Raw genomic sequence first — 10,677 nt, 5'->3', positions numbered from 1 at the left:
CCGGTCTACAAGGAGCCTGACGCCCCACGCCCAATCGAGTTTTTTTGTTTTTGTTTTTGTTTTAATGTCTATGTCATGCCTCTCTCCAAATAGCCGAGCTGCAATATTAAACAAAGAGGTCATTCTAAAAGTTTTCAATACATTATCTCCGAGAACAATCTGGTAACTCCTTCCTCTGACTAGCCTTCTTTTTATTAGCTTACTCTAGCTCGAATCCTATACACGTCCTGGATACTCTCTGCCTTACCCCTTACGAGTCCACACAGGCTGGCAAAGACCCTGAGGGTGTGGAGGCGGCTTGGCATCCGGAGGTGGCAGTTTCTCTCCGTTTCATCCCCAGATCTAATGAACTCGTGTTCCGAAACCTGGACACTGGGTTTTTAAGCCCCAGGATTTTAAGAGCTCAGTGAAAAGGGGCCTCCTGCTGCTTACCGTCCAGGAATGCACTTGAACCCTGGGGGCCTCCAGGCCCGCACAGCTTCCCTGCCCTGCCAGACCTGGGCTTCCCTTCCCTCTTACCGTCAGTTTAGGAAGCAGGGAGGGGAAACAGGCACGTAAAGAAGCACCGAGGCGGAGCAGCTCCGCTCTCGATTGGGTGCTCCCACCAGCGGGGAGCGCCCCCTTTGCCCCCCTCCACGCCCACAGCGCCTCGCGCCAGGCGCCCCGCGTCCCCGCCTGCCCGCGGGCAAACCGCCTCAGCGACCCTCAGGACCGTTTCCTCACACGGTCCTTGCGAGCAGATCGACACTGGTCATAATTACAGAGGCTCACACTGATTTCGGGGTGCTCGCAGCGGCCTGAGCGCACCGCGGGAGCGCCGGGGCCTGCGCTGGGCCAACGGGATGGAGTGGCTTTGCGCCCCCAGGCTGTCCTTCCCTCTGCCAGCGGCTGCTGCTTCCCGGGGAGGAGAAGATGCGGAGGACCCCCTGCCCCGCTGGGGGTCGCGGGAGGGGCCGGGGCTCTTCCCTGAACTGCTGGCCGCCCTCAGCCTCGGCGGAGAAACCTCTGCCCTGTCCAGTCTCTCCAGCGCCCTGAGGGCTGGGATCCCCATTTCCAGACCTCAGCTCGGCACAAGTCAGCCTTGCTGGCTGCCGGGCCCAGTCTGAATGTCATCCACCCCCTCTGGATCTTAATCTGTTTGGTCGGCAGTGGGTACTGAGGAGTCCTACCTCCTGCTTCCCACGTGGATTCATCTCCTAGCTTTGCCCCCCCCCTCCCCTCACACCCAGCTCCTGGATTCAGACCTCCCCTCTCCATGTCCTCACACACACACACCCCGCCCCTCTCAAGGCCCCTGGCCTGCCTGCCACCCAATCCTGGCACAGGCCACCCTCAATACAATAGCTTCTTTTTTAACTTTCAGGGCCGAAATGTGCCAGATTAAAGGAACTTAAACTTGTTTTGTTTACCCAAGCTGACATTTAAAAATTGCTGACTCCCAGCCTAGGTAGGCAGAGTCAGCAAGTGACTTTGCAAGAGATCCCTGCTCTGCTGAGAGGCCCGAGCAAGCCCCTTAGCTGCTGAAGGAGGACGGCAGCTGCCGCCTGCCCCGTGGCTTGGCCCAGCCGGCCCTTCTCCCAAGTGCTGAGTGGGAAGAACTGGCTGTCGGGACTAGGCGGGCACTTTTCAGAGGCGCCATCTTCGTTTCCTAGCGCGACTGGAACAAAGCACCATCAAATGGGTGGCATAAAACCACAGACATTAGAAAACAGACTTGGCCCAGTGGTTAGGGCGTCCGTCTACCACATGGGAGGTCAGCAGATCAAACCCCGGGGCCTCCTTGACCCGTGTGGAGCTGGCCCATGCGCAGTGCTGATGCGCGCAAGGAGTGCCCTGCCACATAGGGGTGTCCCCCGCGTAAGGGAGCCCCACGCGCAAGGAGTGCACCCATAAGGAGAGCTGCCCAGCGCAAAAGAAAGTGCAGCCTGCCCAGGAATGGCGCCGCCCACACTTCCCGTGCCGCTGATGACAACAGAAGCAGACAAAGAAACAAGACGCAGCAAATAGACACAGAGAACAGACAACCAGGGGAGGGGGAGGAATTAAATAAATAAATAAATAAATCTTTTAAAAACAAACAAACAAACACAGACATTTCTCGTTTCAAAGTTCTGGAGGCTAGAAGCCTGAAGTCAAGATGTCAGCAGGGCCAGGCTCTCTCTGAAGTTTGTAGGGAAGAATCTTTCCAGGCCTCTTTCCCGGCTTCTGCCGGTGGCTTGCCAGTAATCCATGGCATTCTCTGCCTCGGTCGTCACATGGCACTTGTCCTCATCTGTCTGTCTTATAAAGACACCAGTCATATTGGATTATGTCCATCCTAACCCAGTGTGGCCTCATCTTAATTAATAACATTGTGACCAAATTTTGTCTAGGTTCTTGACTTTGCTGCAGAAATGAATTTCAAGAGCACGCTGGGTGAGTTAGGCCAGTAATTTACTCAGGCAGGGAGGGATGAGAAATGGGAGAAAATAACAGATCAGGGGTCCCAGGTAGAGAGGAAAAGGTTGAGAAGTGATAGAGCAGGCTGATTTACAGGCTACAATTTCCCCTTACGGATTATAAATCCCCAGGTTTACTTGCTGAGTGCTCCAAATGGGGAGAAGGCAGCCAGCGTCAGTCCAGAGGCGAGAGCGAGAGCACTTGTTCAGGCCTCCTGTGTGGCTTTTGAACTGTCAATTATTTCACCCCTTTGCTAATGGCAGAGGAGAGGGTCTAGCTGTTTGCTGTTTTGACTGATTACCCCACCCATGATCCCTTATGAGGGCCCAGTGATAAAGTCCTTGGGGAGTATCCGGGGCTTCTCCTGGCTTCCAGAGGAAGTCTTTGTTCTGGATGGCAGGCTCTTGGGGGCGGGGTCTTCCAGCAACCACCTTGGGGTTATTGATGTCCATGTGGACTCTCTGCGGGGTTCCAGATCCATCTATTGATTCCCTAACTTACTGGCCTGCTTCATGCAGAGAGTTTATACCTTTCATCTTAAAGGGGTGCTGAAGGGAGATGATCGTTTTTCTGTAGCTACTTCCTGCTGGTTAGGTGCAGTAGGTCTTACCTGACAAGGTGTAAAACTCTCTTGCTATTCTATCTCGGTTGGAGGGAGACAGACCTGGCATCCTGTTTTAAGCTGGATGAAGTCCCCATATGGCTTACAAGATGTCAATTCTGGAAGAAATAAACTTAATTAGAATTTTGAGAATATATGGTCCCACTAAGAGGATACTGGACCACAGAAGTAGAAAAGGTCAGGTGTCTATAAGGCTGCATTACTCCGACATCGGTGGGTTTTATTTTGCAGGTTTTGAATACTGCTTAGGACTGTTTTAGAGTAATTTACATAGAGATGACATTCTTCTTTAAGGAAAGGACATACCCTTCCCTGTGCTGCAGTTAGCATGTTAACTGCCCTGTGATTTTGTTGTTGTTGTTGTTTTTTAAAGATTTATTTTTATTATTTATTTCTCCCCCCACCCCGCCACAGTTGTCTGTTCTCTGTGTCCATTTGCTGTGCGTTCTTCTTTGTCCGCTTCTGTTGTTGTCAGCATCACGGGAATCTGTGTTTCTTTTTGTTGCGTCATCTTGTTGTGTCAGCATTCCGTGTGTGCAGCACCATTCCTGGGCAGGCTGCACTTTCCTTCGTGCTGGGTGGCTCTCCTTACGGGGCACACTCCTTGCACGTGGGGCTCCCCTACACGGGGGACACCCCTGCGTGGCACGGCACTCCTTGCGCACATCAGCACTGCACATGGGCCAGCTCCACACGGGTCAAGGAGGTCCGGGGTTTGAACCACGGACCTCCCATGTGGTAGACGGACGCCCTATCCACTGGGCCAGGTCCACTTCCCATGCCCTGTGATTTTGCATCACCACAGTAGCAAGAGAGTCTGCTTGCTGTTTTAGAGCTTCTAAGGCTCGGCTGGTTTCATTTATGCTGTTAGTTAGCTCTAGGGAGCGACTGAACTAGATAATGGCGTTTGGTATAGATTGCCAACCCCAGTTTTCCACGGTGGTGGTTATGCCTAAAGCAGCCAAGAGGGGGATGAGAAGAGACATTGCCTTTTTCAAATGAAAACAGACAAGGGTTTTTCAAGGTGATGGATTAGAGACCCAGATGATACTTAACTTTGTCTCTTGAAGGGGTATTTCAGGCTGTCAAATGGCTGGCACTCATATGACCTGTCAGATGCTTCTGGTGAGTCGGCACTTCCTTGGAAAGCTGGCTTCACTCGGGATAAGTGCACCCAGCTGGCAAGTCCTTTCACTTTAACAGCTGTGGGAGTGATTAAAACCACAGGATAAGGTCCCTTCCATTTAGGCTCTAATTGAGAGTGAGGCCTGTTTTCTTGCCAGGTTTTGATCAGAACCTGTCTCCACGTTTAACTTTAGGTAAAGTTAATTCATGGTTGGGGCTAGAAAGAATTTTGTTTCCAAGCTCCTGGATGACTTGTTGAGTTTTGTCTGGGTTGATAAAATATTTTGTGAGCTCTTAAATTTCTGGATCTAGTACCAGGTCCTGGGTAAGGAAAGGCCACCCATAGACCATCTCAGAGGGGCTAAGCTGAAGTGGGTCATTTGGAGCTAAATGTCGCCTTAGTCAGGCCACAGGTAGACTGGTGACCCAAGGTGATGCAGTTTCCTGGTAGAGTTTAGCTAGAATCTGCTTTAAGGTGTAATTAACTCTCTCTGCCTTCCCTGTGGATTGGGGCCTCCAGGAACTATGGAGACATTTAATTCTGAGGGCAGCTGATAGACCTTGGGTTATTTGACTAGTCAAGGCTGGCCCATTATCACTTTGGAGGGACTTAGGCAATCTAAATCTGGGAACTATTTCGTTTATGAGAGCTTTAGCCACTTCAGTTGCCGTTTCTCTTCTAGTAGGAAATGTTTCCACCCACCCAGTAAAAGTACCTACCAGTACAGGGGAACTTCTAGCCCTGACAAGATGGCATGTGGGTGAAGTCTATCTGCCAGTCCTCCCCAGGGTATATGAGCCCCACATCTGGACATGGGGCTGTAAGAGGGGAGGATAGGAAAGCCTTCCATTGTCTGAGTCTTTAATGGCACACAGGGGGCAACTCCTGGTAACTTCTTTGACTGTCTTTACTAGACCCTGTCCTTTGAAAACCCATTTGGCTAAGCTGGTTAGGCAATCCCCCCCCCCCCCCAGATGAGTGGCATGAGGGACTTTCCACTGCTCTGCTCCTTAACAAGCCACCCATCAGCCTCCGGGTGAACCCCAGGCTAGCTCCCTGGGTTGTGCTCCCTGGGTATACTGTGGAACTTCAAGTACTGGTGCAGATGCTGGAATAAGGGGTAGGAGGGAAACCTGGGTTTGTGCTGCCAGTTAAGCAGCTGCGTCAGCTCGAGCATTTCCCTTTGCTATAGCAGTGTCTGTTTTCTGGTGCCTTGGACAATGCATAACTTCTATTTCTTCAGGTAACAGTACAGCTTCCAGTAAATCTAGGATTTCTTGCCTGTGCTTAACAGGTGACCCACTGTTAATAAGCAAGCCTTGTTCTCATCACACAGCAGAGCGAGCGTGAAGGACAAGGAAAGCATATTTAGAGTCTGTGTAAATATTAGCCCATTTCCCAGCTGTTAGCTTTAAACTTCAGGTAGGGGCAATCAGCTCTGCCTTCTGGGCTGAAGTTCCAGGGGGAAGACCTCTGGCCTCTATGGTTTCAAATTGAGAAACCACTGCATAGCCTGCCCTTTTAATTCCTTACTTAATAAATCTGCTTCCATCTGTGAACCGTTCAATGTCTGGATTTACAAGAGGCCATTTTAAAAATCTGGCCTGCTTGAGTAGTTTTGGTTAAGAGTCTCAAGGCAGGAGTGGAGAAGGGGCCCCTCAGGATCTGACTATGGGGCCTCTACCGGTAGTAGGGTGGCCGGGTTGAGAGTCTGACACACCTTTATCTGCACCTCAGAAGTATCTAGTAATTGAGCCTGGCATTTAATTACCTAGCTACTAAGCTACTGGTGTCCTCAAGCACGTCCTTCACCTGGTGTGGGATGAAGACTGTGAGAGGATACCCCCAGGTTAGTTTGGTGGCTTTCTCATTAAAAGGGCTGTTGCCCCCATTGCTCTCAGGCAAGGTGGCCAGCCCTGTGCTGTGTTATCCAGAGGTTTGGAGAAATAAGCTACTGGTCGAGAAATTTCACCCAGTTTCTGGACTAACACTCCTAGAGCCACCCCCTTCTTCTCAGGTATGTATAGAAAGAAAGGCTTGTTTAGGTCAGGAATTCCTAGGGCTGATGGGCTAATTAAGGCTCTTTTTAGGGCATAGTAGGCAGCTTCCTGGCTTGTTCCCCATTCTAAGGGTTGGTTATCAGCCCCTGCAATAGCACTGAGCAGTGGCTGGGCTATTTCCCCAAAATTAGGTATCCACAGTTTAGAGTAACCAGCCATTTCTAGGTAAGTTCTCAGCTGCTGCTTTGTTTGAGGTAAGGAATACTAGTGATAGCTTGAACTCTTTCTGAGGAGAGAGATTTTTCCCCCAGCATAAGAAGGAACTTTAAACAGGAGACTGGGAAGTGGATGTGGCTCAAGTGATAGAGCTTCCACCTACCATATGGGGGGACCTGGGTTCGATCCCTGGGGCCTCCTGGTGAAAAAGAAGAAGAGAAAGCATGTCTGTGCAGCAAGCCAGTGCCCACGCAAGTGCCCGCATGGTAAGCCAGTGCCCCACGCAAAGTGAGTCGCTCAGCAAGATGATGATGATGTATCAAAAGAGAGACAAGGGTAGAGTCAAGGTTAAGCACAGAAGAGACCCGGAACTGAGGTGGCACAATTGACAGAGAACCACTCACCCTATGAGAAAACAACATAGACAGAAGAAAAAAAACAAAAAAACCCAGCAGGGTGGGAGGAGGGGAAGGGGGTAATGAATGAATGAATGAATGAATGAATGAATGAATGAATAGGAGACTTTCTGCTGAGAGATTTGTGCCTTGGATGCTGATACTGTATAGCCCCGATCAGCTAGGAAATTAAGGACTGAAATGGTGTTGGCATCGGAAACTTCCTTCATTGGGCTGCAAAGCAGCAGATCATCCACATATTGTAAAAGGTAACTCTGTGGCAAGTAGAGATCAGCTAGGTCCTGAGCTAAGGCGTTCCCCAAAATATGGGGGCTGTCTCGGAACCCTTGAGGCAACGAAGTCCACGTAAGCTGGACTGGGGGCCTGGAGTTGGACTCCTCCCATTCAAAGTCAAAAAGGAGTTGGGAGTCCGGGTGGAGAGGAATGCAGAAAAAGGCATCTTTTAAGTCTAGAATGGTAAACCAAGCCATGGTTTCTGGGACCTGGTTTAGCACAGACTAAGGGTTGGGTACAACTGGGTGAATTGGTACTACAAAGCTATTGACTGCTCTTAAGTCCTGAACCAGCCTGTAGGTACCACTGGGCTTTTTCACAGGAAGAATCAGCGTGTTGCAGGGAGATGGGCAGGGAATCAGTAGGCCATCCTCCAAGAACCTTTTAACCGTGGGCCTCCTCCTTGAGGGGGTTCTGCTTTAATGAGGGTATGGCTGGTTAGTATCATAAGAAATGGAAACTTGGGGAACCTGGAGGGCCCTTCCAGATATCCCAGTTTCCCAGACAATAGAATTTGCTTCACTGTTGATTTCCTGGGTAATAGCTGCTGATGAGACACCTGACTCTTTATCCAGAACCATGGCTGAACAGATTTCACAGCTTCTCCTGAGCACTGGGCTACAGGCACCTTAGAGGTTCCATTGATCCCTACTAGTTGGATGCAGGCCCCCAAAGTACGAAGTAAATCCAGCCCTAGTAAGGGGGTGGGACAATTGAAATTTGATGGCTTGCAGTTAGGTTTCCCATTTGGCAGAGGAGAGGTTCAACTTCTGGGGGAGGGAGGTTTGGAGTGACAGGTCAGAACTGAAGAGGTGGCTCCTGTATCAATTAAAAAATTAATTTCTTTACCTGCTTTGTCAAAGGTCACCTGGGGCTCCTCTAGTTCGATGTTCCATGGAGTTGTCCAAGGAGCCATTCTTTGCCCCGGGCCCCCTCAGTCCTCTATGGGGGTGGGGGGCATTGCCACCTGGGCCCTGGGCTGTGCTCTGCCTCCCCTTCGGGATTCGGAGCACACCCGAGCCCAGTGGCCTGTTCCCCCACACCGGGGGCAGGCACTGCGGGCTCCTTCCATGGTTTAGGGCAGTCTTCCTTCCGGAGGCTAAGCTCTCCACAGTTGAAGCAGGAGCTCGAGTCTGGAGCCTGAGCTGGGGTGACCCCGAGGTGGCCGGCTGCCATTTGTGGCAACTGCAAATCGCTGAGCCTTCTGCTTGTCGCTCTTTGCCCTCGACTCCTCTAAGGCCTGGTCACGGTGGCTGAAGACGGAAAAAGCTACTTGTAAAAGAAGTTATTGAGGTTCCAGGCCCTAGAGCTAGCTTTTAGAATTTCCTTTTAATAGCTGGAGCTGCCTGGCCGATAAAATAGGTTTTTAATACAATCTGTCCCTCCGGTGAGTCTGGGTTAACTTGGGTATGCTTTCTCATAGCTTCTACTAGTCTCCCTTGAAATTGGGCAGGATTTTCCTTTTCCATCTGGGTTATTTCCTGCAGCTTATTATAATTAACAGACCTGACGATGCACTTTTTCATGCCCTCTAGCAGGCATGCTCTCATATGGTCTCTCTTCCTTATGTCTGCTTGCCCTCGTTAGTAGTTCCAGTTAGGATCAGCCTCTGGAACTGCCATGACCCCTGCAGCATATTGCTGGGGCTGCTGGGCAGCATCCCATTGGCGCGCCCCTGGGCTGCTTCCCAAATGTGGCGTTTTAATTCAGGGGTGCAACACGAGACTAGGATAACATACACGTCTCCCCATGTTAGCTCAAAATTTAGGGTTAACTTCTGGAGTTCCTCAGTAAACTTATCTGGGTCCTCTGAGAATTGCCCCAACTGTTGCTTACACTGAGTTAAATCTGCCATGGAGAAAGGAACATAGACTCTAACTGTTCCTGCTTCTCCATTTGCTGCTTCCCTTATTGGGCAGAGGCTGTTTTCACATCCCCTATTAGGGTGGAAAGATGCTCCACTCCTGGTGACTCCTGCTGGGTTAGCTATGGGTACGTGAGGTACAGAAGCAGAGGCTGGAGGGGGAGAACTGAGGAGGGGATCATCTAAGATATCTCCCTCCTTTTCAGGGGTGGTTTCACTTCCCAACCGTAGAATAACTTGCAAGATCCACTTAACCTCGTATCCTGATATAGAGCCATAAAAAGCTGAACATATGAAACCTCTGGCTGCTTTCTTTCCTTCTTACACAGGAGGTCTATCTGCAAAATACAGTCATAATTTGGAGGGCCTTTTACAGGCCAATTTTGGCCCCCTTCAAGGCTATACTATCACCACGCAGTGTTGCAGAAGAAGATCAGTTCCTTCTTCAGCCCTTCCGGTGGTAGGGTGGTCCAGGTCTGAAGGACACACCTCAATCTGCTGGTGGGCTAGAGTCCGTGCCCATTATGCTAGGAAGAATGAAGAAGCACCTTTTAGTCGACTGTTCTGGGTCCCAGAGTCCTAGTCTGACTAAAACAGTCACCGTTCCAGGTAATTTGGAGCTGAAGGTCTGTCCCAGCGTCCTGAGAATTTCAATTTTCAGAGCCTGCCTGGCCCACAAGCATCCTTGTGGGCGATGTAGGTCTTGGGGATATCTGATTCTGGATATCAGATCAATGTGCCTAAGCCAAATTGGTGGGAGACTGAGCAGTGGCCCCAAATCAAAGTGCCTGAGGCATCTGTCTCAGGGGATATTTGGCTGCTCTCTGAACCGATGGGTCCAAGGAACAGGGGCCGTTCAGTGTTTACTCGTCCGGTTCTAGGCATGCCTGCATTCCAGGGCCCGAGACCAACTACTCTCTAAATTGAAGCGTCCAAGCCTTCAAAAGTCTTGGGGGACAGTTTAGAGTTACTTCTCTGGTTCCCGCCACCCTGGGAATCAGAGACCCTGCCACTGGGCTTTTCCAGGGCCGCCTGGACTTGGAAAACAGATCAAATAGATCAAATGTCCTCCAAGCCAAAAACTGCTCCCTCCTCAGAGGAGGGGCAGAAAAGATTCTTCTTCCTATCCTTCCAGAAGTCTTAGATGCAGTCTTAGTTTTATGACTTTACCATCTGATAGTTTCTCAGTTAAACCAGCCATCAAAAGGCCATTAAGTGGAAAGCAGAGTTGGCCGAATGGATAGGGCGTCTGCCTACCACATGGGAGGTCCAAAGTTCAAACCCAGGGCCTCCTGACCCATGTGATGAGCTGGCCCACGCGCAGTGCTGATGCACGCAAGGAGTGCCATGCCACGCAGGGATGTCCCCCACATAGGGGAGCCCCATGTGCAAGGACTGTGCCCTGTAAGGAGAGCTGCCCAGTGCAAAAAAAATGTGTAGCCTGCCCAGGAATGACACCACACACATGGAGATCTGATGCAGCAAGATAACGCAACAAAAAGAGACATAGATTCTGGGTGCCACTGACAAGAATACAAGTGGACACAGAAGAATACACAGCAAACGGACACAGAGAGCAGACAACTGGGGACGGGGAAGGGGAGAGAAACAAATAAAAATCTTTAAAAAAAAGAAAAGGTGAAGTCCTTGGGGAGTATCCGGGGCTTCTCCTGGCTTCCAGAGGAAGTCTGTGTTCTGGATGGCAGGATCTTGGGGGAGGA

General features: G+C 50.6%; 1 long non-coding RNA gene across 1 annotated transcript; it reads right to left on the bottom strand.

Annotated features, from left to right (window-relative positions):
• Positions 1-2,042: 2,042 nt before the first annotated feature.
• On the bottom strand, positions 2,043-8,447 carry LOC131274995 (uncharacterized). Its single transcript, XR_009182342.2, has 2 exons — positions 7,942-8,447; positions 2,043-3,159 (listed from the first exon to the last, which is right to left on the bottom strand). It is a non-coding gene; the product is annotated as an uncharacterized lncRNA (long non-coding RNA).
• Between the last annotated feature and the right edge of the window lie 2,230 nt (positions 8,448-10,677).

This window comes from Dasypus novemcinctus, chromosome 21 (assembly GCF_030445035.2).
Source record: "Dasypus novemcinctus isolate mDasNov1 chromosome 21, mDasNov1.1.hap2, whole genome shotgun sequence".
Taxonomy (NCBI): domain Eukaryota; kingdom Metazoa; phylum Chordata; class Mammalia; order Cingulata; family Dasypodidae; genus Dasypus; species Dasypus novemcinctus.
This window is presented reverse-complemented; position numbering and strand designations above follow the sequence as displayed.